The sequence below is a fragment of the Callospermophilus lateralis genome, chromosome 16, assembly GCF_048772815.1.
Source record: "Callospermophilus lateralis isolate mCalLat2 chromosome 16, mCalLat2.hap1, whole genome shotgun sequence".
In the NCBI taxonomy this organism is placed as follows: Eukaryota; Metazoa; Chordata; class Mammalia; order Rodentia; family Sciuridae; genus Callospermophilus; species Callospermophilus lateralis.
Window position 1 is genome coordinate 89,378,585 of NC_135320.1, and position 18,634 is coordinate 89,397,218.

Sequence of the window (18,634 nt, forward strand, 5' to 3'; positions counted from 1 at the left end):
GTTCAGTGCTTTCAGCTACATCTGCAAACGTCCATGACAAACTTTAGTTCTTTAGGACTGACTGTGATCAGCAGTCTCCTTAGCATCTGCACCCAGAAACTTCGTTTGGAGTAGCTCACCTGGTGAGCATCTTTGGAAAAGAATGGATCACCAACGGCCCAGCACTTCCAAAGCTATAGCCTCACCTAACAAGTGACAGTCACAGGCTGAACTAGGCACCCAAGAAAGCCAAGCAAGCTGACTGGCCAACACGACAGAAATCGCTAGGAATTCAACCAAGTGGTACTTCAAGACCAATGGCACCAACACAAGGGATGAGTCAATTGCTGGGGTCCTTTTCCTGTCACGCTCCTGGCTGGGTAAGTGTGGTGTGGGGATGCAGGCCTGGTGCCACAGCCTCCAGGGCCAGCACCCTCCTGGCACCAACAGTGAGGTGGCATATGAAGATGAATGGCACGTCCCTGTTGCTCTGTGCAGAAAACATGCAGCATTCTTAAGCAGGGGCAGCGTGAGAGCTGGGAGCCAGGCAACACCTGGGCAGGCTCTGCTCACCCTCTACCACGCAGCTTTGGCAGGTCGCTCACCCTCCCCCTGTGGGCTCTGTCAGGGAGAGGGGGCCCAGTGCTCAGTGTGGCCCAGGGCTGAGTCAATGGCTGACACTGCTATTCCTTAAGGGTCTACTAAATGTTAGGAACAAACACCCTGTGCTCCCCAGTGACCATGCAGAAGGTGGAGCTGTAGGCGCCAGGTGGCTTCTGGGTCAAGGTCTCAAAGCCATGGTGGTCCTGCCAGCTGTGGTAGCCCTGCATTCCTTCATGGTCACGCTGGGCACTGTACTGTTCCCACTGAAGGAGAGGCACAGGCCTTCCCCATCTTTTTAGGAATTAAAAACATTTCAGACATCTGGATAACTCAATGCTGGGCTAAAAATGCTATACACAGTGCTAAGCTACCCTTCAGCTTATGCAGGGGACACCTGTCCCCCGAGGGACAGGGAACCGGGCAGCATGCTCTCCCTGTGCTCTCCACCCAGCCACCAGGAAGGGAGTCTCAGGGAAAAGGCCAATAACAGCCACTCTAGCATTCCTGCAGCACACCTGGCTGGGAGAAGATGTGCATAGGAGAGAAGCCCCAGGTGAGCATGGGGGATTCTAGAAACAACCCAACTCGCTGGATCTGCTCTCCTTCGTTTGGCACAGAGCACTTCTCAGTGTTCAAGAGCCTGAAACCTTAATTTCAGTACAGAAATCCCCAATGCCAAGAAGATGTGAGCACTGGCAGCGTGAGAGAGGAGGTCGAGGAGGGGCCACCTTCCAGGCCTGCTCACTTGTTCTTGGGGTGGTGTGGGACTATGTCACCCAGCCCCTTCTTTGCTGCTGGGATACACCACAGGGTTCCCAGAACAAGGTCTGGAGCCAATTGCTCTCTTCACTGGCCCCCAGGACCAGGCGCTGGCCCACAGTCCCAGGGCGTGGTGACCTCCCCAAACACTGAAGTGTTCCTCAGTGGGCCCCTGAGGTGGGGCAGAAGATGAGTGGCCAAACCCCAGAGCAGCCTGCACCCTGCCTGCAGTCACAGGCCCGCCCTAGGTCATGAACTATGCACAGTGTCAAGCCCCAGGGCTGAGTCCATGGTGCTCTGTTTCTACATGTGAAGGTAATTTGTTGTTGTCATTTAATTACTAAACTTATTCTCATACCAAATATCAGTTGGCTTTTAGGCTAAAAATAATAAATGGCTCTGCTCTGGCAGCATTTCAGATCTGAGCAAGCCCTCGGGGCTCCCCATACCAACCCCATCCCAGGCTTTGGAAGGGGGCCACCTTCCAACCCCCAGCCAATCTCCTCTTCATCAGCACCCCCAGCCCACCAAAAGGCCCTGACCCCAGGAACACTCAGATGGCCCTAGGCAGAGAAGACACATTGACCCTGAGGGACCAAGAGCAGATAGGGCACTGGATTCCTGCCAGGCAAAGCCTGGGGAGCCCAGACCCAGCCACCTCAGTCTTTTCTGCTTCTAACACATCTTTCTGGCAAATTAAAATTTAACTCAAGGCACAATTCCAAAGGCTTACATTTTAACCCAACCAAATAAAAATGCACTCCATTAACCAAGCCATGCATGTTCAGGAAATTCATCATTTCACCCTTTAGCACACTGCATTTAGACAGCATGCAGCTAAATACTAAGGTTTAAGACGGAGCAGCTCTGTGTCACAAGCCAACACGGTACAGGGTTTCACCCTGCACCAAGCACAGTGATACCCAGCGATACCCAGCACGCCCGCAGGCTGCACTTGAGGGTGTGTCGACACAGACCACCGGGGAACTCCCTAAGATCCTGAGACCCACAAACTGCTTCCTAAAACTGAGAAACAGCCCTGGTGGAAGCCGCAGTACCCTGCTGCAGGCCCTACCACCACGCAACCACCTCCATACTCCCCTTTCCCCACCTGGGCAAGGGGAGGCGTTCTTCACCGAGACTCAGCAGCAGAGCTGTACCTGGCACCAGGGCAGTCAGAAATTCCCCTAATTCAGGCACCTTAAAAGTACCCCCATCTAGCTCTTTGAGAACCCCTTCTTTTTATTTTTTGCATTCAGTAACTACTTATGAAGATCTATGACATTTTCGCTTCTGTGATCAATTCTGTACTGATAACTACAATGGGTACAGTGGCACACGCCTATAATCCCAGTGACTAGGGGGCTGAGGTAAGACTCTATCTTTATATAAAATTAAAAAGGCTGGGGATGTAGCTCAGTGGTAGAGCACTCCTGGGTTCAATCCCCTTAATGGGGTGGGGGATCACAAAGACAAACACATTGTTCTGGATTGGGTTAATGGCCTGAGGATTAAAGGGATGTTTTACATTAAAGAGATGTAAATTGTGATTTACATGTACTTTTGTCACAGGAAAAGAAAGAAGAATGCCCACTGAAAACACTTTCAAGTTTAAAGGCACATTGCATTAGATAAGATTCCAAGAGGAACATAGAGCAAACACAAGTTTAGGGACAAAAAAGAAAGATGCAATTTTCACGCTGTTTTAGAGGCAGCCAGTGGTGGGTGCGGAATCATCAGGGCACTTACTTTATTTCTAAAACCAGCAGCACACTGACCTACTCATTTTAAATGCCTTCCAGATTCTAGAAACAACACCTTTTACAGCTATTTAAAATTATGAGAAAAATATTGACATATGTCCATAGTTCTTCAAAGTTATTTTATTTAACTCATGAGCAGAAATGCTGGAAAGCCCTGCTTCAACACGACCTGACACTAACACAGTCCTAACTTAATCCACGACCACTGATGAGAAAGTGGCCTTCTACCAGCTCCTGGCTGGCTAGCCCTTCCCCTGTGCCCAGCACACTTCTAAAAAGTGGCTTCACCTCCACTTCAGAGCCTTCAAACCCCTCCCCTCAAAAAAAAAAAAAAAAAACAAAAACAAAAGCCATGTTCACTGGCTTGGGAGGCAGACTTCAACCCCCAGCACCAAAACAACACAACCAAACAAAAATCAATGCAAAAATACTCCCTTCCCACTCCAAACTCACACTCCTTAGGATTCACACATTTCCCCAGAGTGATAACTCTATCATGGGTGATGGACAGGTGAAGAGGACTTATTACACCTGAGTGACTGCTTAAAGCTGCGAGTAAGGTGTGAGTGCAGGGACCGCTGCACCTGCGCCAAAGGGTGCAGACTCTGAGGGTCTGCTAGTCAGTCTCACTCAAGAGCTCCCTTTCCTTCTGCCAACCAATGCAAGTGGTCAGAGGACAGGCAGAAGCCCAGGAGAGACCATAAACTACAGCAATCCACACGCTGCGGGCAGCAGACTGGGGGTGGGAGGGGCAACTCCAGCATGGTAAATTAAGCACCCTGGGCTTGGTTCAGGAATGTGGCTTCCTCTCGCTGCCAGCAAAATCCTTCTACAGGTTTAGGGGATGAAAACACCAAGACTTCGGTCTGAACAATGCCTCCCGGACCTGGGCTTCCCGCCAAGCAGAGGTGGGAGGGCAAGTGGCCGCCCTTTGTGACTTGAGACAGTTTCACAAACCCCTTGGGGTAGGTGAGGATCCCTGGGTCCCGTTTGGGAACAGATGGCACCCTCTCATTCCTGCACTGGGAGCAAAATGCCCAGCACAAAGCACACCTTCCTTGGAGCTCCAAAGGCTCTGGGAGTGAACCTGAGTTTTGGAGCCCTCACTGCACAGGAAGGTGGCCTTGAGGACGACATGCAAGAGAAAGTGGTTTTTTTGAAAAAAGAAAAATCCTGCTTTCTCACCCAAGGGCCCAGAGCCAAAGGGAACTCGGCCTCCCTCAAGAAAACAGTAATGTGCCTAACTGGAGATAGGAGCTTAACAGGTGACCCACCCGACTGTGCAGGCCTTCGGGCATTGGCATCCAGGGCTTCCACAGGACTCCTGGGAATGCACATTTTAGATGGAAAAATCTATTAGGAGGAGGGCACCAAAAGTCTCACAGCAGGAGGGCTTTGCTGCAACCCCCAAGCCCAAGCACACTTTAATCTTCTAAAACGCCTCTTTGTAAGTCCCCTGCCAAGAGAGCCACCTGACCAACACTATCAGGCCTCCCCTGAAGGTTTCTCACCCCACCTCCACCCAAGTGGGCAGGGGCTGGAAGTGCCTATGGCACAGCCTGGTCAAGTTTCTCTCTTGGCTCTGGGCAGAGCCCAGTCCCTGCCCCAGGCATGCAGGTCTCACAGTTCTCTGAAAAATGTGCCTCATTTCAAAGAGGCTCAGAATTTGATACCAAAAAAAAAAAAAAAAAAAGGCCACTTGAAGCACATTTTGAAAGTTCCACATTTAAAAAGATCCTTGTTCATTGATTTTGGTGGGGCACTTACGCTAATCTAAACAAGGGGACCTTGTTTAGGAGCCAGTGGGGGAGGTGCGGAGCTCTGGCCCTCTGCAGACTCGTGCTCCTGGGGTCCTCTCACCCCCCCACCATATGGCTGCTCTTCATCAGTGGTGCTTGTTCCTCTGCTGAACTGTCACTCAGCACAGCTAAAATGTTCCCTATCCCCTGGCCTAAAGTCAAAGCACCCTTCTAATGTGTTTCACTAAGTATACCTTAAACAGAACTATGATGTGATAAGAACATGGAAAACCACAGGAGGCAAGTGTGGAGCTGCGTCCTCGCCCATCCTTTACAGGAACACGGCTTCCAGCACATTCCAGCTCCACAAATTACAGACATAGCTCTGCCAGGGGTGTTCCCAAGAAGGGCACTGGCAATTTGAGGTTGTCTGCCACCTACAGTGTTCACCAGTAACCCTCACTCCATGCCAGGCCGTGGGGCTGTCACAAACCACTCTTGCTAGCTACCCAAAGCTGGAATTCGGGGCCCTCAACATGAGCAAGAGAGGGCACGGGCAGAGGGAAATGCCACAGTTGGAAAATGATAGCAGCAGCAGCCCCAACCTCAACGCTGCCCCTTGTCTGTCCTCATCTGTGTTCAGACAGCAGAGATGAAATCAATTCAACACCAGGCAACCTAAGCATCAGCTTAAACGCCTTCCCAAGCTTCCTCCTCCAGCGAGCACGGGGGAGCTGCCACTGCCGCAGCCTTAGCTGTAGCCTTAGCCGTAGCCGTAGCCCTCTCCTCCCCTGCAGATCTGCAGGGCGGATGGAGGTGGGGATCTCCTGCTCCCTGAAGGGGGCAGACTCAGGTTTACAGGCCCCTCCCCCACTCCCTCTTCCCCAATCAGCAAAGTTAGGAGGGTGTTACAAGCTACAAGCCACCCTGGAGATCACCCAGTCCAATCTGACCTGCTTTCAGGAGGCAAAAAGGGCCAAAGCTGCAGTACACAGTGTCTCTGTGAGGGAAGTGAACAACCCCCATGGCAGCGTCCCCACTCCCAGGGCCCCAGGACACGGGTTCCAGACAGACCCACCTCTGCACACCTAATATGCACTTCAAAGATGTCAAATGATCTACTTTCCTTTTCACTGGCATTCACAAAAACAATTAGGCTGAATGGGATTGAAATCCTTGATTTCAGAACGACCCACTTCCCCAGCCTCTCCCCACAGCATCTGATTTCTTATCCTGCCTGAATCTCCACCCGGAGCCAGGGGGCTTCAGGCCACAACTGCTGCCCTTCCCCATTCTCACACAGCCTTTGTAAACTCTCCAGAGCACTCAGACTCCATTGGCTCTTTTAGTATGTTAATTCAGATCCACCAGAAAAGTGAGGAAATCATTCACATTTGTTCAAGGCAGGTGGGTGTTCCTGGTTCTGATGGCCAACCATTCTCACACTTCTTAATAAGTAAAACAATCTTCCAGTTTCTCATTTTCTTTCCCTTTCCTACTACAAGAACAAAATAGCCGAGAAAGATTTCTACCTCATCCTACCTGTCTGCCACTGCAGGGAACAAAAGCACAGGACACAGTACTGGGGAGGTCCAGCAATGTTTTGCCCCATTAGTCATAGCCTCTGGACCTACGACAATCACTCAGCTTACACCCTCCGGGGTCCCTAGGTGCTGGTCTAGAAAACAGCACCCAATAATAAGGAGCTACAAGCCTCCTTCTGCTGGAACTGGATGAGGTGCCAGATTGGGCAGAGGGCCAGTCCCAAGGGCTCAGTCTGTGGATCTGCAGCCACACTTCATCAGGGGCCCAAGGCTCCCTAGAAGACCAAGTGCCCCTTCCCACTCCTTGCTGGCCCCACCTTCTAAAATCACTAGAGATAATTAACCAGCAAGCTGTGCTCCTCATATGAACATACCTTCCCAGGAAAAGCCCTCACAGGACTGGGCTCCTGGGGAGCCCCTGAAGTAGCTCACTTTGGGGAGGAATGGGTTAAACTCAAGGGCCCGAAAGAATAGGGGGTGTCAGTGAAAAAAGTGGGTGTTTTTAAGTCCAGAGATACGTGCAGGGGTCTCCACAACAGAGGCTGTGAACCTGGAGCACGGACGCTCTGGCCCTTCTTCCAGGGACAAGGTCGGCCTCAGGAAATAAGGGCATCTAGAAGGGACAGTACCGATAACACACAGGGCAGAGCCGCAGCCCAAGGGGCAGGCTCCGAGCCCAGGCGGGACACTAGCAGCGCTACAGGGGGCCGAGGGGCGTGGGTGCTGGGAAGAAGAGAGGGTTAGGGAAGGGGTGGGGGACATTTCTGTGATGGGCACAGAAGCTGAACTCTCAGAAGTTGGGGGGCGCGGCAGGTGGGGAGTCTCACAAGAACGACAGGCGTCAGGCTCCTCTCTGGGCAAAGAACCGGAGCACTGGGGGTGACGAAGATGCTGATGGATGGAAGCGGCGGGTCGATCCAAAAGAGGGTGTACACTGCGGGGTGGGGGCCTGGGATGCTCGAGGAGGCTGCTGGGATGCGGTCGAGGAAGGGCAGGTGCAGTCGGGAAGGAAAGGGGCCAGGCGTGGGGGCGGGGCGCCGGGGGAGCCAGCGCCAGGCCAGAGGAGTGCGGATGCCCCCCAGGAGAGGGAATCGCGGGGCTGGGGGCGGCCACGAGTTCGAGGCCAGGACTCGCAAAGAGGATGGGGGGGTGCGGCAGGTGCCGGCGGCAGGTGTCAGGTGCGGCAGGGCCGGGCGGGCGGGCGCGGCCGCTCACCTGTCTTCTCCGGCCGGGGCCGCGGGGCGGCGGGGCGGCGGGCCGGCCGGGCGGGCGGCGGGCGTTCGGCGCGGGCCCCGGGCGCACTGAGGCGGCGGCGGGGCGTCCGGGAGGCGGCTGCGCCCTCGGCGGCCAGCCGGGGGATCCGTCAGTCAGCGACGCTGGCGCAGAGCGAGCGCTGCGAGGCTGCGGCCGGCGCGCGGGGACAACGCCGCTTTATCGGGTCGGAAACAGCCGCTCCGCGCCGCTTCCGCTGACGCAGCGCCGGCCTGCGCCTCATGACTATGCAGCGGCCTCGGGGGCGGGGTCTGCGCCGCGCGCGCCCATTGGCCGCCTCCGGCGCACGCGGCCCCGCCCTCCTAGGGGCCCCGCCCACGGCCTGGAGCCCCGCCCCGCGGGCCTCCTCCGCGTGAGCCCCCAGCTGTTCCCCCCTGTCCGCGTGTCCAGGCTGTTGGATCCCTGATCCCCTCCGCGACATGAGCGCACTCCCTCCCCCTCGGTGGCCGCGGGACTGGGACCCCTGCGCGCGCCCCCGCCACTTTCCCATGCCCCTCTCCTTCCCCCACTTTCCTGCTATAGCCAAGGGGTCAGGGAGCGGAGTCACCATCTCCCCGCCTCCCAGCCACGAGCAAACACCGCCCTCTACCAGTACCGAGACGGGTCGGGCCCCTGCTGTAGGGGTTGCACCCTCTTCCTGGGCAGCAAACGTTCTCCTTGTAACTTGCCCCCATCCCCAACCCCACCCCGGCAAACTTTCTTCCTTGCTCAGGGCGCTGGCCAGTCCCCTCCTGGGACGTCCATCCCACCCCTTCCTCATAGTCTACCCTCTACTACCTTCTTCTCCTGGAGTAGTGGGCAGGAAGCAGGACTCAAGCCTCCTGAGGGCATGGCCTCCCGCTGCAGGACTGACCTTTTGTGGGGCACCAGGGGCGGGGGTGAGGGGCAAAGATCAGGTACTCCCCACGTGTGGAATTTTCATAACCCCCAGGAGGGGACTGTTGGAAAGCCATCAAGACGAAGTTGGAAAGGCAGCTGGACAAATAAACAAAAAGAGAAAAGGATGGGCAAGGTGAGAGAGCCGTGTTTGCATCAGAGCTCTAAGCCTGTGCCAGGGTTTAAGAGGCTTTGGACAAATTACTTCACTCTCAAAGCTTTGGTGTCTTCATCTGAAAATAGAGATGGTAAAGATGCACGTCAACAATTTGGAAGGAATTTAGAAACAAAGTAGCCAATGGAGCCTGCAGAACAGCTAAAATGGGGAAAAAATGACAATGCCAAGTGTTGACGTGGAAGCAGAGCAACTGGAACTCTCCTACATTTGCCTATGGGGATGCAAGGCACCCAGCTACCTTGGAAATCTGTTAGGAACCACTTGATTACCAAGCAGTGCCCCTCCTAGAAACACACCTAACTTTGTATTTCTGTTCATAGCAGCACTGTTTATGGTACACCCAAACTGGAATGCACCCTAATGCTCATCAATGATTAAAGGGATACATAAATTGTGACATATTCACTCAGTGGAATGACAACAGTGAATAACCTATAACTACACACTTGATTCCATTGGATGGCTCTCACGAGTAATGCTGAGCAAAAGTCACATTGCTGGGCATGGTGCTGCTTACCTGTAATCCCAGCTATTTGGGAGACTGAGGCAGGAGGATCGCACGATTGAAGCCAACCTTGGCAACTTAGACCTGTCTCAAAAAACAGAAAGGGTGGGGATGTAGCTCAGTGCTTGCCTAATATGTGCTAGGCTCTGGATTCAGTCACCAGCACCCCTTCTCAAAAATGTCAGACATTTTTAAAAATTACAAGTTCCCATGTACATGGGGTAGATGTGTGGGTGGTGTTAGGAGTCAGAACAGTGGTTAGCATCAAGACAGGGGTGCCAGGGCCAGGAGCAGATGTGGAGAGTGCAGCGGGGGGCTGACGGTATCCTGTCTGGATGCTGGTAACACAGTGTGCTCAGTTTGTGACAATTTCTCCAGCTGTGCAGTCAAGATGTGTATGCCCTTCCATGTGTGTGAAACACCTCCACGAAGGACAAGCAGGATGCCAGTGGTGTGTGCATAGGCTTCAGAGCTGCACCTGACAGTTGTGGGTCTCATTGCTAAGTATCTGCCTCCCCTGTTGATTTTAACTCTGGTGGCCAGAGGCAATTCCAGCTGTGCTGCATGCCAACTGTGTGACTTGGGAGCCTTCCTGAACCTCCCTGAGTCCTCATCTGGATACGAGCATTCTAATAATACCTAATTCACAGTTGTCACAAGGCTTTAATAAAATAATGAAAAAAATCATGCTTTTTAAAAAGACAGTAAGGAGCACCAAGTAATGATTTAGTAACTTTATGTATTCACTGGTTATGGCATTTGTTGAACCTTTTCCATTTTCATTCATCAGCAAGCAACTGTGTTAGCATGTGCCTATTATGTCCACACGCTTCCTGGATTTTGGCACTGGAGCTTGCAACACAATTGGTCTTTCTCCTTAAGAAACCCATAAGGGAGTCGGAAACTCATGTAGTGGGGGAGTGGCTAATTAGCTGCAGACATGGAGCACAGCATAGGATATGACTTGCATTGGGTGCTTTAGAAATATTTCTTGAAGAATAAATGAATGCATGAAAGTGTGTGTAGAAGTTTTCATGAGGACAGAATTTGGAAAATGCTTTCTAAGGCTGGATGAGGAAACATCCAGTTAATTTACTTCTGTAATTCGGAGTTAGACACAAAGATGAGACAAAGTAGGGTTAAGGAAAAACATGTCCCCACACTTGCATGTGTGCCTGCACACATGTGTATGCATGCACATGCAAGAGGACAAGGGCAGGGCCACCCTGACAGCACTCTGTCACAGCCCGGCTAGTGAGGGCCTCATCCCAGCTGCTGCCTCTTAGAAGTGCAGTAAGATATATCTGTGTCCGTGGCTCTGCTGTCCATTTGTATGTGGAAGCCTGGGAATGGGGTCCTCTCCTGTGAGGAGTGAGCTTGACACAGAGCGGGCCTCTTGCCCAGGAGTCAAAAAGACCTGGATCTGGCCTGGCTCCAGAGCTGGGCAAGCGTGGCTACTACCTGTGTGTGAAACACCTCCATGAAGGACCTAGCATGCACCTGTGTACTCACATGGGCTCTGCTCAGAAGAGTTCCATGCCTCAGTTCCAAGGGCTGTCACTGTCTTCAAATGCTCAACAGTCTAACAAGCACCTCCACAAACTATGAAGCAGATCCTGCATCCTTGTTTGTAAAGCACACTGACCTCCCTGGTGCTTGGGAGGCACCTGGGCATGACGACTCCATCACTGTCTGAGTCTGTGACTTCATCTCCCACCTCACCTGTAGACTCCTGAGCAGCTCTGTGTTCCTCTCATACCTGGCCCTGTGTGCACACACCGTCCCCCGACATGGGTGTCCTCCTGCAGACAAAGAGGCTGGGACACAAGAGGCTGTTACCTGCAGCTGCACAGCTGGTAGGTGACAAGCCAGGATTCACAGCTGGGGTGCCTTTGATCAGGTGCAGGGTGAACAGCATGATGATGAAGGAAGGATACCCATCCTGTCATCCCTGGCCATTAATTCTTTCCTGTTCATCTCTGAATGAAGTGTGGCATTTTGCACTCCGCATCCTCCTGCAGTGACCCATCCCAGCTGGCTGCAGGTTGGTGGTCATGTGCGAGTGGCTCATAGCTCAGTGTTGGGAGACTCCCGCCTCTGGGTCTTGTGGCAAATCCCCTGGGCAACAGTAGAGGCAGAAGGTGTTCTGCAGAACAGATAAAGTGTGCAGGAGAGGAGAGGGAACACTCATTTATATTTACCCATCCCCTGTCCTCAGTCCTCTGCATGCACCAGAAGTAAAGTCCCGTTTCCCAGACAAGGAAACTGAGGTTCAGGGAGCAATGCCAGTCTTTCTGTTTGTAGGAAGACTTCAAGCTAAATGGCGGGAATGGGGCCCCAGAGTGCAGGCTGGAGGGCTGGTGAAATGGCAAGTTCCTGTGCAGTTGACTGGGCGAGGAGTTCTGCATTCTTCCTCCTGGCCCCTTGCCTGGTCACACCAGGGGACCAACTGCCCATGCCACCCTTCTGAGCCCAGCTCTGGACCTTTGCACCTGGCATTTCCTCTTCTGGGAGTGTCCTTGTTCCTCTCCTGCCTTGGAAGTGTCTGATAAGCAATAACCTTGGACTTCCCTGCTCCTGGAAAGGGCAGGGGCAGTATGAGAGCCACCAGGTGGCTCAAGCTTTATGTGCATGCACTCATCAATCCAGGCCCTTCCAAACCTTGCTGGACCCCCCCAGAGAAGTGAGACGAGGTTCTCTCCAGAGACTACAGCTTACACAGTGAAGGGACAGTGGCCAGAAAGGGAAGATACTGAGGTAGTGTTCCAGCTGGACACTGGTCAACACCTCTTCTGCTAATTTACAAATCTTTTTTTTTAAATATATATTTTTAGTGGTAGGTAGACACAATACCTTTATTTTATTTTTATGTGGTGCTGAGGATGGAACCCAGGGCCTCATGCATGCCAGGTGAGCGCTCTATAGCTGAGCCACAACCCCAGCCCCCAAACCAGTTTTTTAAGCACAAAACAAAACAAAACAAAACAATAAAAAACACTTTTTACTGGGAAAGCCCAATGCCAGTTATCATGCTTATTTATGCAGGGTTTTCTGAGCACCTTGCTTTCCAGGGTGATGTGGGTGCCCTCACAGTGTCCGTCCTTCCTGTTCCTTAACCTCTAAAAGAGCCTTAAGCATGGCTGGGAGAGTGGAGACCCCAAGACTCTTCCCCTTCCTACTGTGTGACCTGGGGTACCTTGTGGCCATGAGTAAGAGGGACAGGGTGTGACCTCCACAGAGGGAGGGGGTTGACTCCTTAAGAGATTTCCAGCAAGGCCAAGCCCCCAAATGGGACCTGAGACATACTTGCCCAGGTGTTCTGGGCAGTGAGGAGCTCCCAGGTAGAGGCGCGAGTCCGCATCAGGACTTCCAGGTGATCTAATTGGCTCTAGAGCCGAGAGCTTCCTAAGTCCTAAGACTTCTATGTCCAATGGCTTCTCAGGGTCATCTAGCCTCCCAAGGTCATGTGGCCACTTAGGGACCATATAGCTTGCCACGGTCATAGGTTTTGGGGGTCATGTGGCTACCTGGAGTCATACAACTGCCTAGGCTTACACAATGACAGGAGCTATTTGGTTACCTGGTCTAACAGTGACCCAAGGTCCTCTGGCTTCCCAGGTCACGTGGATGCCTGGGGTGACGTGGCTTCCTATGCAGGTGTGTGTTGTGGCAAGTTCAGGCCGTCTCTACATCCTAGGTGGCCCCATCTGTCCCTGAGCCTCCGTCTCCACACGTGTGAGGTGGGCAGAATCTGTTTCCAGAGCGTGGAGAAGGGCCCAGGGGCAGATCAATAAATGGCCACAGTGCTGGGAAGGGGCAGTTGTCCAGAACAGGCAGCAGCAATCAGAGGCTCCCAGGAGAGACTGGGGCAGGTTTTCACCAGAGGATAACAATGCATGCAGGGGATCCCTCAACCCAACAGAGCGAGGGCGCAGGGGCTTGGGATCGGGGGCAGGGCATGTGGGAGGGGAGCTAGGAGAGGCTGGCCTGAGTTGGCAGCGGCGCTCTGCCTGTCTGGGTAATGGTTTCAAATCCCACAGTTAAACATGTACCATCAACAAGTAGAACAATAGAAAGGGCATCAGTTTTGTCCAGTTTGAGAAGCCTCAGAATCAGGCCTTTTTCCTGGGGGTAAGGGAGCTTTGGAAGGGCTCTGGAGGCCAGAGAGGCTGTGGGGAGGCCGACTCGCACACTGCACCAAGGAACGATTACAGGCTGCCTCTGTGCTCCCTAAAGATTGCCTGGATCCCTTCTCCTGGCCCCTCCCTCTCTGGCTGCCCAGCACTGTGGTCAGGTCTGCCTGTCCCTCTCCTGGTACGTCAGCCTGCTGGCTCCTTAGACAGATCAGCACTTCCCCCAGGACAGCACCACAGGGGTACCAGTGTCCACTGAGAGGTCACAACTCCCTAAAGTGGGCACACATACACACGCACGCACACATACATATGCACATAAGTTTGTACTCATGCCACACCATAGTGAGAACTCTAACCTCTCAGTTCCTTCCCTGGCGGACAGGCAGGCCCTGGCTCAGGTGTGGTGGCAGGGCTGGCTTCTCAGGCATGTGACTCAGAGTCTCACAAGGCCTTGCTTGCAGGAGGGCCCAGCACTTCATCAAATGCTCTGCCAATTCCATGCAACGATTCCTAGTGATTTGTCAACAGAGAGACCCAATTTTCCATTTTGCACCAGGCCTGAAAATCATGTGGTCTGTCCTGGCAGTGGATAAGTCTCTTGGCTTCTGAGGGCCCCAGCTTCTGCATCTGTAAGGTGGGCCACGCTCACACTCATCAGACTCAGCCTGTCCAGGACCCTGAATGAGGTGGACACACCTGGACCAGGCCCCGCCTGATCAAAGCCACCTGGTGGTCACAGCAGCCCTGTGCTGGTGCAGTCAGTCTCCCCACGGTCTAGAAGACTGGAGATGCAGGCACACAGCGAGAGCAGGCCTGAGGTCGCGAGTGGGCAAGTGGCCGAACTGGGACGTGAGTCCAGGCTGTCTGCTCTTTTTTTGGGCCACCACCCCACCTACCTTTTTTTGTTTTCTTTTTTGGTACCAGGGATTGAACTCAGGGACACTTAACCACTGAGCCATGTCCCCAGTCCTCTGTGTGTGTGTGTGTGTGTGTGTGTGTGTGTTTAGAGACAGGGCCTCCCTAAGTTGCTGAGGCTGGCTTTGAACTTGCAACCCTCCTGCCTCAGCCTCCCAAGCCACTGGGACTACAGGCCTGTGCCACATGCCGGGCTGTCCTGTGCCCCACTGCGTGAGGTCGTAGGGTTGCAAGGATCTCCTGGATCATCCAGAGCTGGGGGGAGGGGCACAGCTCCATCTCCATCTCACTTGTCCAGATAGGAGAGGAGAGGCCAGGGCCACGTCTCCAGCTGGGCACTGGAGCCACAGCCATGAACCAAATGACCAGGGTGACCTGTAGAGGAGGCCGGGAGCCAACTGCCCACACAAGTGGCAGGGCGGGGCACCTGGCAGGGCTCTCAGAAGGAAGGTGAAGGCAAGTGATGTGTGGGGCCGCCCCACCCACTGGTGTCAACAGGGCAGGGCAGGTCCCCAGGGTGCTCCCCCTCCCAGGCGTCCCAGCTGCACCACTGTCTTCAGCCTGTCACCTATCCCCAGACTCCCAACCTCGCCCCAGCTTGGTGGCAACCCTCTCAGCCCTCTGGGCTGGCTCTCCCTCCTCCTGTCTTTGGTCTCCCTCCCTCCTGGGCTGCGCCTCCTCCAGGAAGCCCTCCCAGACCACCCCAGCTGACAGTAATTCCTGCCTCCCCCAGCATGCAGCAAAAAGAAAGACGGGCTTGGCTTTATGTCCCAAATCGTCATGTAAAGAACCATCTACAGTCTGTGAGGTGCTTTTCTCACCCACAGCCTCCTTGGAGCCTTAAAGCACCCCAGGGGGTTCAAATGATTTCATCTCCACTCCACAGATGGGGCCCATGGGGCAAGGGAAGGACCCGGGCTCCTCTGTGGTCTCAACGACCAAAATCTAATACTGACTGAGACTCCCCAGGGGCCCAGGGCGGGTCCGTTCCTTCATTCAGTGGGAGCCCCCCGCTCCAGGCTGTCTGTCACAGAGGCTGGGGGAGCAGCAACAAAAACGAACCAGTCATCCCTCCTGGGACCCCCATCTTGGTGGGAGACAGACCATGGACCAGGCAGTGGCCACCCAGTGCAGAGCCCCCCAGGCCTCATGGGTCCATCCACCTGCCTTCCCATGGGTCCATCCACCTGCCCTCCGCGGGCTCCCTTCAGCCTTGACCTCCATACAGGATGGACTTCAGCTGGCTGGTTCGTCCCTGGTCCCGGTGTCCAGGATGGGCCAGGTGCCCAGAACACAGCTACCGAGTGGACAGGGGACTGTGCAGAGGAGAGGATGTTGGGTGCAGCAGCGAGAGGAGCTGGCCACCCCGGGGGCGGGATGGGTGGCACGCCTTGGGAGCAGGCCAGGACGGCTTGCAGCTCTGCTGGCTCACGCACCTGAGTGGCTGCACTCTTGCCTTCAACCAGAGCGTGGCTGGTCCAGGGGGCACCCTGTGGAAACAAAGTCCCTGGCCTTGAGGGGGAGACCTCCAGTAGGGTAGTGGCACTGAATACACGAGAGAGAAGAGGGTAGGGAAAGGGGCATTCTTGACCATAGCAGATGGCTAGCAAAGCCCTGGACTGGCGTGAGAGTCCCCAGAAGGGACCCAGGGAACTTGACATCTTCAAAGTTCCCTCTGACTGCAGCTGGAGAGACCTAGAGGGCAGGCTGTTGGGACGGGGGCCAGTGGAGTGGGCAGAGGCTGAGCTCTTGGTACACACAGAGGCTGCAGGCCAGACTCTCTGGCAGGCTGGTGTGGACCATCATGAACATGGATAAGCCTCCTCCAGCCCCAGTCTTCTCACCTGTGAAGTGGGCTGCTGTCCCGGCTGCCCAGGATCTGGTGAGAGGAAAGCCAGGGAAGCTGAACGAGGACCAGTGTTCATTTGCTCAGGGTGTCCTGCAGGCTCCACCTGCGCTGGGCTCTGCCCTGGGCCCAGGGGACAGGGCTCCCACAGGTTCATAACAAAGGAGGTGGGAGAACGCTGCACCCAAAGGTGACGAGGCTGCCGTGACAGGGTGAGGGGGAAGGTTGCTTGGGACCAGGGCAGGAGATCTGCCAGGTGGCTGCCTGGTCAGTACTGAGGCTGCAGAGCCCAGGAGAAGTTGCCAGGGTGACCGGAGTCCAGGCCAAGAATGACCCGCCGCAGAGAGGCCTGACCCATTCCCGAGGTGGCAGAGCCAGGAGGCCAGTGTTCCATGTGTTTACAGAGCTGCCCCAGCTCCAAGGAGCTCTGAGTGTGTGGGCCATGCTCCCTGGGTCACCCCCTGGACATCAACAGCATGCTGGAGGCGGGGAGGCTGAGCGCTGCTGTCCCGGGCCAGCTGGGCAGGGTGAGGGTGCAGGCGGCCTGTGCGGGACGTGGCCCAACCCCTTCATCTGCAGCATGGAAAGCTACTTTCCTGCCTCCCTCTGGCTTGGGCAGAGCTGGGGCTGGGGAGGAGATGAGCCAAGAGCCCTTTCCCCAGCCTGCCTGGTGAAGGAGGGGCAGGGCAGACGGCAAAGGGATCGCGGCTCAGCCAGGGAGCAAGCAAGGTCAGGGCTCGGTTGGTAAAACTACCAATGTCAAGCTGAAGGAAGGATCAGGGCTTAACATCCAGCCTAGTCAGAGGTTGATGTCTGACCAAGGTCAGGTTTCAGAATGGGAACGAGAACCAACGCTTAGTCTACAAAGATAAGGCTCAGAGGACGTCAAGGGTCAGGGCTTACCCTGTGACCAGGCTTGGTGTGTGATCAGGATCAGGGCTGTCTGTGACAAAGGTCAAGGGTCAGTGTGTGACGAGGGTCAGGGTTCAACCTGTCACCAGGGTCAGGTCTCAGTGTGTGATCAGGGCAAGGGCTCAGTGTATGAGCAGGATCAGGGATCAGTGTGGCCAGGATCAGGGCTTAGAATGTAAACTTGACCAAGCCTCAGTCTGAGACAAGGGTTAGAGTTCAACCTGTGACTCGGTCAGGACTCTCTGCTGCTAGGACTCGTCTGTGAGTGGAATCAGGTCCCTGTGAATGAGGCTGATATGACAGTTACAACCCTAAGGTGGCCTTGGAGTGGACTGACCGCTGTTCTCTAAACTTGTCAGTCCCCTTTGTATTCCTTTCTCTTTTGTTTGAGAATCTGTCCAGTCCTCACCAGCTATTGTCCTCAAGGACCACTTACTGCCATCCAGCCCTCCACCTCCTCCTGTCTCCCAGGCAGCCCCAGAGGGTCTCCTCTGGACACTGCCAGACAGCTCGGAGTCAGGGGAGCACTTCTCTTGGGAACTCAGGATGGCTTTTTGCAGAAGGCTCTGGCTGTGGACTGGACAGAGTGGGCAGGAGGTGTCCCGCAGAGGGTGCTACTCATGCCAGGGCCAGAGGCTGGTCAGCCAGCGCAGGGGTCTCGGGTCGCCGGGAGTGTGCTCAGCCCTTGGGTGCTGGGGGAGGCCGTGCTTGATGGGCTTGGTGGTCAGGAGTTCTGGCCAGCGGCATGGGTGGCTCCAATCAGCTCCCACAAGGTGACGGAATTGCCTCAGCAGCCAGTGGGCACTCCCTGCCCAGAGGCCACCCACCTTGGGTGGGACAAAGCCTCGCAGACAATGGGAAGGAACGAAAGTGCGTGAGGCGGAGAAGGAGGACTGGTGCAGGGGGCGGAGGGTGTGGAAGGGAGGGTGGAGGCCTGAGCTGCCAAGCAGGTGAGAGCCAGGAGTGTGCTGGAAGGATCACACCGAGTGGCCGTGAGTGGGTTGGGCATCCAGCTGGGCACTGTCCCCTGGTGGTTGGCTGCACTGGCCAAGTCCCTGCAGCCTGAGCCCCTCTCTGCACCTCTGCTTGAAGGCTGGCCCTCGCCCTTGGTAGGGAGGCCAAGGTTCAGGGCTGGCAGGTGGGCACCCAGAAGGAGGAAGCTGCTTGACCTTGGCCTCCCAGCTCCCCCAGACCTCAGCCTCGGCATGCAGCTGGCCCTCTCTGGCCCTCACAGAGCTTCTGGAATTGTCTTTTCAAACACAGTGGACCAGGCCCTGGCCCTCTTGGCACCTTCTGTTTCTCCTGCCCCTACCTCCTGGTGGCCAACTCCCTTTGGCCCCTCCTCCTGAAACTCTTCCATAGCCTGCCCCTTCCTCATTTTCCTATCCTGAGACCTCTGAGGCCACAGTGGTCCGAGTTCATCCAGAGCTGGTTGGGGACAGAGAGGAGGGAGAACTCTGAGGCCCAACAGGCTACGGGTCCAGGCTGGCTGGGGAAGGTGTGGGCTCAGGGGAGGGAGTGTGATCCTGGGAACAGAGCAGAATGGCTGGGTCAGGTGGGGCAGGGTCCTTCTGGCCAGGACTGCACAGATCCCTTCTGTGGGTACT

At 55.0% G+C, this 18,634-nt stretch overlaps 1 protein-coding gene across 1 annotated transcript in view; it reads right to left on the reverse strand.

Moving 5' to 3' along the window:
* Nucleotides 1–7,672, reverse strand: part of Slc45a4 (solute carrier family 45 member 4) — a 71,358-nt gene extending 63,686 nt beyond the window's left edge. The window contains exon 1 of the mRNA XM_076836001.2: nt 7,603–7,672. The gene's annotated coding sequence lies outside the window, so the exon portion shown is untranslated. The remainder of the gene's footprint in view (nt 1–7,602) is intronic.
* Between the last annotated feature and the right edge of the window lie 10,962 nt (nt 7,673–18,634).